The sequence below is a fragment of the Oreochromis niloticus genome, linkage group LG20 (genome assembly GCF_001858045.2).
Source record: "Oreochromis niloticus isolate F11D_XX linkage group LG20, O_niloticus_UMD_NMBU, whole genome shotgun sequence".
Classification (NCBI taxonomy): Eukaryota; Metazoa; Chordata; class Actinopteri; order Cichliformes; family Cichlidae; genus Oreochromis; species Oreochromis niloticus.
Genome location: NC_031984.2, coordinates 15,726,037 through 15,740,930, shown reverse-complemented (window position 1 = coordinate 15,740,930; position 14,894 = coordinate 15,726,037). Strand labels below are relative to the sequence as shown.

Genomic DNA, 14,894 nt, shown 5'->3' with positions numbered 1-14,894 from the left:
TAGGTCTAGCTAGATATGAGATGCATGAACATGCACGCATACAAAATGTAAATGAGGAACTGCATCCTGTATCTGCACATTCTGCACATTTGTTGCATCTCCAGGCATCAGTCTTAATGCACAAGAAAAACCTGCAAATATGGGAAAGACACATAACTCTGTATCAGTGGCAGCCTATCTCGCTTGTGCCGGTGCCCTTATTTCCCCGAGGACAACTCCGGCAAGCCAATTGGAGCAGTTACACATGCCAACACTCTCATGCAGCCATTTAGCACACCCACCCAGTGGCTCTTTTCATCACCTTTACAGTCAGTAACTCTCACGAAGACGCAGACTACATGCACATGGCGTAAATTCACAGAAACAAAAGAGAGACAAATGCAGACAAACTGTCTTATTTCGAATGATCACACAGAGACACAAACACACTCGTCCCCCACTTTAATCTTCAGGGCAGGCAGAATCTATGAGTGATTTATTTTAAACCTTTCCCTGGGGGTTTTACAGGATTGAGCCAGTGCTGAACCTGATCACAGCACTCACTTTCTATGTCAGCAATTTGTGAATCCACCCCCTTAGTCTGAATTTGTCTGGGTGCGCATGTGTGTTTGCAAGCAAGCTAATGAGTGATAGAGAGAGGTGGGAAGCAAAGACATGGCGAGTGAGGGAGAGAGAGAGAGAGGGGGAGACACAGGAAGAACGAACTGGCACTGTGATGAGTGTGTACTGTAACTTAGCATACTGTCTGTAGCACACACCCCCATGGTTTTGGGTGGTGAGTCACTCTCTGCACTTGCAAGCTTGCATCTAATCGTACATGTCTTGATATGAAACACAATTTCTTTTTGCGTGTTTTTGGGTGTGTTTATCGAACCTCAAAGATGTGAAACGTGAACCTCGAATGTTCTGCACAAGCTAAGCTCTGGGACAACAAAGTCAAAGCGTGACACACCCTCAACAGTCGCGCTACCATCTCCCATTCACAGCCCCGTAGCTACTCAGTACCATCCAGATAACTGTGTCTAATTTCACTGGATACTACATTTCCATTTGAAAGGTGGTTAGTGCCTATTGAGCAGTGTTATCGTTGCTGTGCAGACAGAGACAGGCTCCCTCGCTCCTCCCAGCCTCAGACGGAGAAGCCATCGATTTGATTCAGTCTTAAAAGCCAGGTCAGCCTCAACAATGGCAGCTTATGGAAAAACCATTACCCCAGGTGAATTCTGAAATGTTAACCTACATGCATGTTTCCCATCACTCTCCTGCTTTCCCTGACTGTCCTACACAACACCACAGATGGAGAAGAGACAGGAGAGGGAGCTCTGTGGGTTGCTCGTCAATGGAGTATTGCATGCTCCTCGCTAGGTGAGTCATCCTGCCTTTCTTTACACTCCTTGTCCAAGGCCACCTACCTTACACCTCCACTGTAGCACAGCTGCTGCCAAGTTACTACGCCTGCTCATCCATTATACTACTCACAGCCTCTGACACTGAAGAAAAGTCACAGATGACTAATTTTATCAGCACAAATCGTGCTGCTACATCTAAAATGATATGAGGGGTTTGAAGCAGAGACCCATACCAGTTAGCTAGATTATCATTATCTTCTGACTTTCGCCTGTGTGAATAATGTTAAGAACAGCATTTTGACTGTGCTTGGAGTTCCTTTCTATTGAGTCTAATATCTGTTCACTTTGGCTTACAAACAGAGCTGCCAACCAAGGAGAAGATGGGGTTTATTTGTCATTTAAGTTTGGTTAATTTTCCATACATTAATTATCCCATTTGAGTACAGTGAACTTCTTGCCATGTTTCCAACCAACCATCCATTCCAGTTCCAGTAACTAGTTGAGATGATTTGAACTTTGTGACATGTTGCCAAGCAGCCATCAGAAGATGGGCACACTATAGTCATAAAGGAATTGAAATGGTTATTAACAATGTTTAACACAATGTGTATTCAGAGACACACTAACATTCTACGTTCCTTGGCTGTAATGAACGGTTATTCAGTTCAATTCCATTTAATTTATATAGCGCCAAATCACAAAAACTGTTTCCTCAAGGTGCTGTTGCCTACAATAATACAGAGAAAACAGGGAAAACCCCAACAGTTAGATGCCCCCTATGAGCAAGCGCTTTAGTGACATGTGGGAAGGAAAAACTCCCTTTTAACAGGAAGAAACCTCTGGTAGAACCAGGCTCAGGGAGGGGCGGCCATCTGCTGCCACCAGTTAGGGTGAGGGGAGGATGACAGGCCAGAGATTAATAATAACTAATGATTAAATGCAGAGTGGTGTACCAACCATCATCAAAAAGAAAAGTTTTAAGCCTAAGTAGAGAGGGTGTCTGTCTCCGGAAGCTTGCACCACAGAAGAGGGGCCTGAAACATCTGCCTCCCATTCTAATTTTAAATAGCCTAGAAACCACAGGTAAGCCAGTAGTCTGAGAGCAAAGTGCTCTATTGGGGTGATGTGGTACTACGAGTTGTTTAAGATAAGATGGGGCCTGACTATTCAAGACCTTGTATGTGATCAGAAGGATTTTGAGTTAGAGTCTGGGAGCCAGTGAAGAGAAGCCAATAGTTTCTGTTGTCTTCCTACCAGCTCGAAACAGTCTGCCTGTTGTCCTCTGACCTCTGGCATCAACAAGGCATTTTCTCCCAGAGAACTGCCACTCACTGGATATTTTCCCCTATTCAGAGCATACTCTGTAAATCCTAGAGATGGTTGTGCGTGAAAATCCCAGTAGATCAGCAGTTTCTCAAATACTCAGACCAGCCAGACTGGCACCCACAGCCATCACATAAATTCACCTAAATATTTCTTCTCTGTTCTGAAACTTCAGCAAGTCATCTTGACCATGTCTACATACCCCAGGTGCACTGAGTTGCTGCCATGTGTTTTGCTGATTAGATATCAGGGTTAACAAGTGGATGAACAGGTGTACCTAATGAAGTGGCCAGCAAGAGTATTTTAATCATTTTAATTATTAATTAAACTAAACATAGTACAAAAAACAAGCGAAATGAGAGCCAAACAGATCAACTTCTGTAGCATAAATATACAGTATAATGTATTAAACCTGCTAATGGCAATGTTTTATAATGTTCAAACAAAACAGTTGTTTTTTATATATGTTGTAATAACTCTTTGTTTCACTGGCACAAATAATAGCAGATAAATAAATAATGAAAAGTGAAATAAACAGAATATGCTTATATAAGCGTCTAATAGTAGGAGACAGTGATGGCTGACATCATACGTATAGCTCCACTTGCACTGAATTTTTGGGCATGATGAAAAGCATTAGCTGAGAAAAGTTCAATAAAAACACGCATTTTTAACATAAGCGCAGGATAAACAAACATCATCATAATGAGCCAGACGTTTTTGCTGTGGAATCATCGACTTACTAATGGTTGCCAGCAGAAAAACAAAACAAAACAACAACAAAAAACACATAACTGGAGACGTCACAATGCTTCTGTATCAATAAGTATATAGAAAAAAACAGTATAGGCATTGATAACATTCATGAACAGAAATGACTTTGGAAAAATACCAAACATCCTATTCAAGTCCTATTTCCTGAATTATCCAATGCTTAATTTATTTGAATAAAAAACAAAAACAACAACAAAGGAAGAGACATTACAGCCCATTAATATTTTACAACCATTAATGCTCGCTATGGAAGAACCAAAGGGTGTGAGTAGTGATAAGGACATTAGGTCTAAGCCTGTTATATGAAATGTTCTATGCACTTGACTTCATTTCGCTGAATGTCTGACCAGCTGCATGGCCGTGCATGCTTCATGTCAGGGAGATGTATGTGTGTACCGATGTAAATAGGGTTAATATAGTGCAGGGGCACTGCTAATTGGGTTAGCAAAGATTCCATTACAGCTACCACACCGTTAGAGCCAGCTTGCTATTGATCAAATGGGTGAATGAAGGGGACAAACAGCAGGTGCTTTAATTAAACAAGTCCAAGCACATGAAAAAAAACCCCACCAGACTGTATCCGCACACAAATATGTTTCTTTACACTGGAACGAACTGCACCAGCTTAGTTGCAAAAGGGAGGGCAGATGTATGTGGATCACATCATATATATATATATATATATATATATATATATATATATATATATATATATATATATATATATATATATTATATATATATATATATATATATATATATATATATATATATATATATATATATATATACATACATACACACACACACACACACACACACACACACACACACACATATATATATACATAAATGGTGATGGTGTTGCAAAAATGGTAGCAAATAACTAAATAAATATGGATTTGTGCATGTGTTTGCATGAAAAAGTGTGCATGAGCAAGAAAAAGACAAACCGCATGGGACCTAAGCGCTCTTTCATGTGGAGGTGAATACATAAATAATAAAATTAAATCATCAAAAACAGCCCAAAATAGTCCCAGCCCTTCTTTCAATAATATACGCACTGTATTACATGTTCTACATTCACTGGAGTTACATTAGTCTGTATCAGTACTGAAATTAAATTATCTATAAATTGAATTGTCAAAATTATTATTATTTTTTTTGTTAGCACTTGCTCAAAAATTAAAATGACCTAAGGATAGCGATAAGAGGCTTTCTGATTAGAAATGTCATTTTGCAATAAAATGTAAAAGAACTATTGTCAGTAATGCCTTGTTTATCTTCGGGCTTTGATGTGCTGCTTGCTTCCATAGCTACTCATTATCTGATGGTAGCTAGGTGCAATCTGCAAGGTGTCGGGAGAGCAGAGTACTAAATAAAGATATTTTCAAGGTTTTCAGACACCAAGAAATCTCAACCCCAGTTGTGTCACTTTACTTCCTCGCTTAGCACAATGTGCTGCCTCCTTAAATAGCTCAGAGTTTCTCTGAAGCCAGGCACTTGACTTAACACCAAGATAGACAGATAGGGGAGCGTGCAGCAAAAAAGGAAAAAAAGAAAAAGAGACGTCAGTGCACAAAAAACCACACCATCCCCGCTGTGACAGGCGCACAAACCCAACGCAAGATCTCAAGTTTCGTTTTGTGTGATCCTGCTATGTACTATGTGATAGGTAGATACATAAATTCTAGCTTTTAGGTTTTGAATCAGATGTATGGACACACTTGTGACAGGGTGCTCATCTGGCCATGTGTCAAAAGTTTTTTTTGGCCGTTACTGCATGTTTGAAAACCTGAACTGACCTCAGGGAGAAAGTGCAAGTAAACGACTCTGACGTGAGCTCTTGTGTAAAGAGATACCTCTGAATCCTGAAAGTTGTGGAGTGCCGAAAACCATTATTTAAACGGATTAGCCCCCCTCTTGTTTATGTTTTGATTTTGCTGTGAACTATTCTTTAAAGCCGAAGACAGCCTCTGGAGTGGAGTTCAGATGATGTGATCTCTCTTTCCACAAGCCACTCTTATTAAGCAGCCCCACTAAAAGCCTGAGGATTCTCTTACTAAACCAATCAATAAAGGATCTGTCTTGCCATGGTCCCCGGAGCCCTCGACTCCACCCTTCATTCTTCCTCCGGCTTTCACTGTCCCCCACAGGCTCACTCATTCATGGTAAGCACAGGGTGAAGCTGACGCTACTGTGCATGCGTGTGCATGTGTGACAGACCTGGTACCCGATGTGCCGCTATCTAAAACCTCAGGAGGTGAAACGGGTGAAAATAGTCCTCTGAGGCGGAGCTGAGGAGCAAACCGCCTGTTAATGAATAAATAAACAGGGAAGTCAGCATGAATGCCCCACTGTCACTGTGTTCTCTGAGTGCAGAGGCTGATCTTCCATCGCTAACACCTGTGTGACTGTCAGAGGAATCAATAAACAGCTACTGTTGCAAAGGTGAACTCGCCCACCAGTGCACACTGTGCTCCCACTGTCTGCGTCTCTAACAGAACGAGACTTACGGCGGTGGAACACCTCACATTCAAATTAATGCATGAGTGTGAGTCGCCAGTAAGAACAAACTATATAACATATATGCATACGACATAAGTGGAAGTACAGAGACAGATGGCTGGTATAATAGCACCAAATCTAATGCATTAAATGGGAAGATATAGCTACACTCAAAAGACAATAAAAAACTTTTAGCTCGTTTCCTCTTGTACATTTTTTTGCTGACGTCCACTCACAAACAGACATTCATTGCAATCAATAAACACTTAAAAATGTCTCCAATAACTAACTCCCTGTATGTTTGCTAGATGGTGGTAGCAAATGTGGTTTATTTGCAGCCAAAGCCAATCTAGAGGTCTCTCGCACAGATGCCAGTATTAAGCGTAAGTAAAACATCTGATGAAACACATCTGTAACTATATAGACGATGGCTTTAGCTCAGCCTAAATCTGATCATGGAAAATGCTTTTCTTGAACCAAGAGTAGGGAGTATTTTTTGTTATTTACAGCAGTACAAAACAAGAGGCATGCTAAAGGAGAGCATCCCATCCTCACTAATGAGATCAAGAAGATATGCTCTGTTTGTGCAGATTAAACTTACAGTATAAACACTTCTCCACCCACAAGAAGTCAGAAACTCTAACTTTAAGAATGAAAAACTCTCCTCCCTCTTTTATCAGCATGGAAACAGGGTACTTGTTGTACTGTAGCTGTAAGGCTTTTTCAGTGTGGTCCTGAACATTCAGAGGAGCAACACTGCAGACAGCAGAATGCTGTTGGAAGTGCTGGAAAAGGTCGAGCCAAGTCAAATTTCCTTAGGCAAATGAAACTAAAAAGATTCACTTTTTATTTAAAAATAGGAACTTTGCACACTTTGCACTTTGTGACTACACAAATGGTAAATCGGTTCACGCACAAAAAGGGGACATTTGTGCAAGACATCACATGCAGCTATTTATTTTATTTTTATTTTTTTACTGACATTGGATGGTTACTCATAATTTTGGCCACAACAACTGACGAGATTTTTCTGCAACCCCTGGACATGCTTAGACACACCACATTTTCTAAATTATGAGAAAGAAAAGAAAAAAAGTCTGAAAATACAGACAGAGCTTATCAGAAATCACCTCTACTTAGGTAATTTTCGAAGTCTCAAAGATTTAGCGATCTGGCTAATCTTCTAGAAAAAAATCCACCTTCTCAAGTTGCACCTGTAATGCATCACAGAGTTATGAATTCTGTTGATTCACATTGTGCAAACTGAGCAACTGGTTTATGATGCATTCATTTTTTCCCCCTTTTTCTCAAGAAAAAAAGCCTCAGTCACCCATGACTCAAGTACAAAGTAGGGCAAAAGTGGCTCCTACACACGTCTGGCACTCTGAAGAGAAAGGACTTTGGTGATGATTAGGATTGGGACAAACTACGTAACCTGATATAGCACTTCTTTCCATGTGATACAGTGGTCTGGTCTACACCAGTGCCAAATATTTTAATAATAATTTTTTTAAACCATTAAGAGGCCCTGAGTGGATTCCCAAATTTAATTTTCTGGAATTACTACTTCATGAGTTCTTGTGGTGGAGCTTACCGAATGAAAGATGACGAAGAAACTCACAGGGGACATTTCACAGACAGCAGGACAAAGTGACTCAGAGAGCTAATTAATTAAACAATATTGCAATTCAATATTTATGGGACTTTAAAAAAAAAACCATTCACACCACAATACAATAAGTCAAACAAAATTACCAGTTCTTACCTTTATGGTTATTTGATTCTCCCTCATTTCCACAGATAGATTCGATCTACTATAAATAACTGTCCTGCTACGTGACACGTATCAAAGAATTGTACGGTTGCATTATGATTATTGTGGGTGATTTATCATGTTTGTATTGAAACATGAGCTAGGTTATGAGTTAACTTGTGGTTCCCACAACGGTGATGAAAAGCAACTACGGGAAAAAACCAACACACACGTGCTTTTTGTTTGCCTTCATGCAACCCTACCAAATAATGGATCACATGCAGTGGCAATGCTGAGTATGAGCTAAAGGTGGAAGGAATATTTCCTCAAAGCATAATTAGACAACTATGTCTGCTGTTGAGACTTAAAGGGTTTCAGACTTTCTAAAACTGGCTAATAGGAAGTTTAATGCAAGAAGATTCCTGTGTCTGCTACAGTTTTCTCTGCCTAAATAAACTGACATGTAAAAACTGCAGCATTTTACTACAGTAGTGTCATTTTCCTCAGCTTTTCATCAAATTACTGGATGAGTTTGCTTACTTCAAGAAGTAATACTGAATAAAATAAAAGCTGGCTCAGGGTTCAAAAGAGGAGAGTAAGTTCTCTCAGGTTCAGCAGAAGAGGCTGCAGTACATTACTTACATGTAATAGTAAAGCTAAAATGTTCTAAGTACATTATTTTATGTCGTTTGGATTATAAGTGCATTACAAATAGACATAATGGGGAGTTAAAAGCATAACTATGTAAATCACTGCCTTTTCTTTACTTTATTTATTGTTCGCGCTTGTTTTCAGGGACATTATGCTGTAGTGCCGCTGAGACATGAATCAATACTTACTGTATGAATTACCGTGCTCAGACTCTAATGGCAAGCTTTTGCCACGCTAAGCCTGAAATATATTTAGTGCACAGCGAGACAATGGACACTAAACTTTCCATGCACTCGACAATTAGTCGGGAGGATCCTGCATAATTGTTAGTTAATTGCGTCAAGTGATGACTCAGGGGATGAGCCGTGGTAACCATTTCCGAGGTTTTTTTAATGGAAAATATGGTGAAAATGATGAAAGCCTAACAAAACTGTTTTTGTTTTGTTTTTTAATTAGGCTAAGGGAATTGTAAGAGAAGTGCCGTGCAGTCACTGTATTGATCTGTGGTATGGTAATTTTATCTGATATAAATTTGTTAGAATGCACATTATATGTATTTATTGAATATGTTATCCTTGAATGACAGAGAAATAAAGAACATGTATTCCTTGGCCACTGCAATGCCATTTATTGCCTTATACAACAGAATTAATAATTTAGAGCATTTTATGCTGAGAGTAACTTTTGGTGGCCTTTGGTAACAGATCCGTGGCACTAATGCTGGGTGGCAGGCCAGTTTGAAGCCCTGCACTACAAGTCAAGGCTAGGGCACATCTGTCTGGCTGACTGGCCAATCTACAGCCCCTCGATCCCTGAGCTATTAGGCACACAGCTGACATGCTTGCATGTGTATGCACATGCACACTTTGAGGATTCATGGACCATTAACGCTGTGATCTGTAAAGTTACCATCACGTTTAACAAGCAAACCAAAAGCCACTGACAATGACTTACATTTTCAAAGCTCTCAACAACTACGTGCTGCCGAGGGTCTCTGTCAGAGAGATTATAACGGAAAGACAAAAAAAGAAAAAATAATAATAATAAAGAATCCTGATGGGAAAACTCTGTAACGGCAACCCGTAACCCAAAAAGTAATCTGCTTTGTAAAGTCAGTTGTGTTGTTCCATTGCTACAAGCACAGTTTGCAACTGCAAAATGTTGGTTTCACGAATCACTTCAGAGAGTGCAATGTATTTTGAATCTGGATGAGTCAGTAGTGCTGCAGTTTGAAGAACAGAGTTGACACAGAGCTAACATTAGTTAGCTAATCAAGTTAGCAGTTGTTGGATTTGGGATCAGTGTAATCAGCGTTCTTAGCGTCAGTCTCACATTTGTCAGATTATGAGTCAACCCATTTCATGGATGTGCAACATGCACACAACGGTCACCGGCACACTCACAGCCATACACCAACATGTCGCCAGTGTGTGGCTGTTAGCAAGTTCTTCACTGTGAGTGAGGAGGACACAAATTTCACTAAAGTAAATTGCAGAGGAACACCACCACCATGTTCCTAACAACTAACCTAATGAGACACTTAAATCACCTTCACCTTTGTTTCTTATGAAAAAAATTGCACAAAAATGAAAAGTTGATTTTTGATTCTGTATGCTGTCAGTTGTAGTTCTTTTAAAGAAAATCAGAACTGACAAAAGTTAGCATTGGCAAATCACACTTACAGAAAAAACACAAACAAACCACAAAAGAGAGAAGTTGAAATTGGACATGAAAATTGCACTTGGTTCAAATATATTTTAAAAAAGGAAGATTTGTGTGGCTTTTCTTCTAAACATTATCATTCTTACTTAAAGTCATGCCAACATATCCCTCTTTTTATAATGTATACATAACTGAATGGTAGTTTGCATGATTTTTAAAAATGCATTTTTAAAAGAGAGCATGATACTGCGAGTGGGATCAGAAGGATATCTGCTAAAAGCTAGCATGTAGGCACACATCAGTGTGTGGGGAAGACTATAAATGAAAGACTATAACTGTTGTATAATTGTTTGCATGAATATTATGAGTCAGTACGATTGTGCGAGAAGAAGAAAAATGACAGTGAATAGGCACTTTACATCTGTGTCAGTGTGCAGAGCATTTATTTGAAACAGGGGGTAGTTTCTCTGAACAGAGAAGCTGTTGAGATTCTCAGTTTCTGATTGGCTCGCAGCCTTTTTGGAAAGAAATCGTGTCTTCCGGCTATCTTTACGTTTCAGAGAGGATTTAAATCCAACCACAGAAGAACTTAAAAATTCACAAAGTTCAAGTTGTTCACCAAGAATAGCAACATTTATACAAAGATGATTTTTTTCTTCCAGTACAGCCTTACAGTATCTCTTTTCTAAGCATGCTAATTTACCCAGCTGGCTAGCAGTTACGTGAGTGTTTAGTGAGTTTAAGGTCATGCTTGTGCAACAAATCAGACTGATCTCACAGTGTGACCAACAGCCTGACTTTATGAGCAAATATATACGTGTACGAGTGACTAATACTACCTTTTTATGACACACTGACTGCATGTGTATGACATAAAGCATTGCAGTTCAATTCTTCTATAACATTTTAAGTTTGTAGTATTGAGAGGCTGTTGACAGCAGCTGATAAAGATGCGGTGGATGATAGTGAGAAGTGTTTGTACTTTTTTAAACACCTCTGAATCCTTTACATAATCATCTTTATGACATAAATTCTACTCAAACACAGTTTAACACTCATAAAAATGAGACTTTATAACAGAACAGATGCATTTGACTGCAAATAAATAAATAAATATGTGTGTTGTGGTGAACAGCAGCATATGTAATTATGACAAAATGCTAAAAAACATGATTGTGGGTATTATATGTGAAGTATAGCTGTGCTGTGTGTGAGAACAGGTCTGATTTACGACCTAAGCAGCCACTCATAAATATTAGTCCTGAGGCACACGTCTGCATGTGTGTTTATAAAGGAGGGTGTAAATGTTTCATATGTCGAAGCGCAAGGAAAACGGAAAGAGAAGAGACGCCGTGGTGCAGGTGTGCAAGAGAACCAGTGAGACTCTTTTTTTCCCCCTTTTTCATTTTTTTTACCATTTCTCTGAGATGAAGGTGGGAAGGGATGATGGGATGTAGGTTGGATGAAAGAAAAGGGAGGAGGAAAGAGCGCTCCAGTCCTGTCGCCTTGGGTGCATCAGCAGCAGGAATTGTTCTCTGCCCTGTGGGGGCCATCTGACTGTTCTGTCACCCTCAACAGAAGGCTGACTCTGCCTTAAAGTGCTCGGCCCCGCGCTCGCAGTTCGACAAGCTTGATGTTTAATACATACACAGGGAGAATATTGAAAATGCCTCAGGAGAAATGCAGCACACGGGCTGTAAGGGAGAGAGGGGTTTTTTTTGGTCAGTTTGTAGAACAACCAAGAATAGTGGGGCTCCTGTACAAAGCATGCGTGGGCAGGCTGCAAAATATAATTGCTGAAGACTCGGACCAAAGCCGGAGCTCCATACCAAATTGGAAATCTATTACGTGCAAGAGTTAAGCACCTCTCAAAAACAAAGCACTTGTAGTGAGGGGGGTACTTCTTCATTGTGGTGATTGTGTAATGCACTGACATATCTGCGGCAGGAAATATACGTCACACTCATGCATGATGCTTCAGTCGAAATAACAGGCCGTGAATTTAACACGTAAGCTGAAAAGCCTCTCCCTCGTCTGTAATCAGGGCGAGCATGGTGAAATTCAGGGCATCACTCCTCAATAAGGCAGGAGAACGGGCCTCAGGGGTGACCCTCCTGCTTAAGTCAACACAATGGGTGTAATGAGGTGAAATACACACACACACACACACACACACACACACACACACACAGAGGAGATGGGAACCCTTATTGCATAGTTAAGTGCGATTCATTCATCTACATGCACTGAGCCTGCTGCAGAAGTTCTGCTCACACCCACACATTTAGCAGCACAGCAAGGATTTCACTCTTATTACAGGTTACTGAGTGAATCAGATGTTATGAAATGATGTCATTTCTAACTGGCGAGCCTATATTTAACACACCACGTGTCTTGGTGCCCGAACCTGTATTTTGAGTAAAAAGAAGAAGAAACAAAGAGCCCAAATGCCACGACTGAATTGTGATAATCCAACTTTAAGCTGATCTGAAAAGCCACTGGTTCTTTTTGACAAGCCTGCATCTCCTCGGCACTTAATAGTCAGCGAGTTCATCAGTTCTGAGTCCATAATTAATCAACCCGAGCGTGTGAGCAGGACTGGTGCCTTTCTCTTAACATCACGTACAGCAACCCACGCCCTCCGGGCCATCAGTGGATTAATGATAAGTGCCTTTGATAGGAGAGCCCCTCACAAAGGCTTTATTAATTAGCCTAACACCGACGCTGTGGCCGCAGTGTGCAACACGTCCCCGCTAATCAAAACTTTAAAGGGGCACGATCGACCTCCCAATCACCCGCACGAGATCAAACCCCTGACGCCTGCGTGCATTAAGTTGCCGCTGAAAGTGCACCATTTCCAAATGAGCAGGGCAACTTTCACACGTCGGTGAAGACGCGGTTATGCGCGCTTTACAAAGACGCCCGTGAATCATTGATCAGACAGGTGGGATCGAGTAGTGGCTACGGCATAATTCAGAGGTAAGGAGGGACACTATCCAAAACTGCCCAGATGTCGCCAAAGTGGAAGCAAAAATGAAAACGACGGAGACCAGATGCGTCGTACTCACTCGCCCCCGGTGCCTTAGAGGAGCATCCCGGTCTCTCACGGCCAGCTTTTCAGATGAGTTCTCCTGGGACAGCGCGCCTTGATCCTCACTATCATTCTTTGCAAGGCTCCAGCCTCCTCACAGCCTCCCTTTACTCTTCTTCTTTGGCATTACAAAAGAAAAAAAAAATACAACGAAGAAAATCAAACCCGTTGCATGCCAAATAAAATTCTCCTTCAGGTGTTGTTTCGGGGTTGCTGTCGTCCGTCTCTCGGTGTGCAGGGCAGAAGTGACAGAAGCGGATTCCTATTTGAGGGGATGCTGACGCGCAACCGGAGGGGCTCGCCTCCTGTCTTTTTCATCTGGCTCCATCAGCAGCCCTCGGTTGGGCAGCACCATGTGACTGAAAATAGCGTCAAACACACGTGATGGCACGCTTACTTCCCTTTACCGCACTTCAAAATAAAACACTATATCGATAGTTTTGGGAAAAGGAAACAAGAAGAATCCCATTAATAGTGAATTAGAGATCACCAAAAAGATAGTAGATTAAATTTGATTTCATCTCGCAAAATAAATAAATAAATAAAATTAGACAGGTTTATTTCGAATATTTAAAAGAATAAAGTTGACATTTATGAACACTGATCAAAGCTAATATCCGACATATTAATTCAAGTAAAAAGCAAAGTAAACGATGCTTTTATTTGTACATAAAATATTATTTAAAACCATTCCCAGCTACGTGTTAGGTTTGCAACAGCGAATACCAAAAACATGAATCCCACGTTTGAAGTGGCAATAAAATATAGTAAAAAGAAAAAAATTTAGGAAGAAAATAGTGAAGGAAAGTATGCCTGTAGTGCTGTTGTCCTTTTAAAATGCCACAAACACTGTGTTTCTTGTATCAGATCATTAATAAATATTAATGTAGAATTAATGCCTGTACTAAGGAACAGTTGTTTTTAATACCACACAACAGAGAGGCCTGTATAGGCTCAACCTTGGCCAAAAGTCATTAGTAGTTACAAATTAAGGACAAGATTTGACATGGTGATCTGGGGATTTCGCATGTTTTTCTTCTTATAATGTCTTGTTAGTTCCTTCTTCATCTTTTCTTGTCTTAAAGTGGTCTGAGTTGATTGTGGGCCTGATATATCTCTCTAGCAGTATCTGCTGTTGATTTAGTATAAACTCCAGTTTATTTCTTCTCTGGTTAGGAAAACTTTGTGCTTTCCCCTGAAGTCTAACCAGCATGAAATATATTACTCTTATTTTGAAGGGGTTCCTCTTCCCCTCTTTTCCGGCTTCAATCTCTATTGACGCACCTGTGAAGGCACCCATTCAATTAAGACTGACCTCACAGAGAGTGCCTCCAAGCGACCGCAGTTAGAGTAACACCGACTTCTCAAAAATTATCCTGAGGAGAAATATTTCCTTTCCGAAGTATTATTGACATGTTCCTTATAGTAGCCTCTGTATTCCTTGTTTATCGAGTTCTGAACTTTTTTTTAATGGCAAACAAAGAAAAGGAAAAAGATCAGATGGGACTGCGCCCCCATCGTCACATGCACTGTATAACGTTAAACTTTTATGAGCATAGGCCTAAATAAAGAAAACATTCATATGCGTGTTGGAAAGCCGGCGGTGGCTGTAATTTGAAGCTGTGTAAGCTAGTTGACAAATGTCCCACAGAGCTGAAGGGAGCAGCTCATTTTGCTTTTGATTTAAAGGTAGGTTGTAATGCATTTCAGTTGCACCACTGCAAAAATATCCGGTGTTGTTTTGTTAACCCCCCCTAGCTGACATATTCATTTCTGCCTGAAT

The 14,894-nt window shown here is 40.4% G+C and overlaps 1 protein-coding gene across 5 annotated transcripts in view; it reads right to left on the bottom strand.

Annotated features, from left to right (window-relative positions):
- The window catches only part of LOC102079641 (uncharacterized), a 42,466-nt gene extending 28,980 nt beyond the window's left edge, over positions 1 to 13,486 (bottom strand). For 3 of the 5 annotated variants that reach the window (XM_025901792.1, XM_005448796.4, XM_005448794.4), the window contains exon 1: positions 13,089 to 13,484. The gene's annotated coding sequence lies outside the window, so the exon portion shown is untranslated. Of the gene's footprint in view, positions 1 to 13,088 lie in introns of all 5 variants that reach the window. The other 2 variants (XM_019350059.2, XM_005448798.4) reach the window with 2 other exon arrangements.
- Positions 13,487 to 14,894: the final 1,408 nt, after the last annotated feature.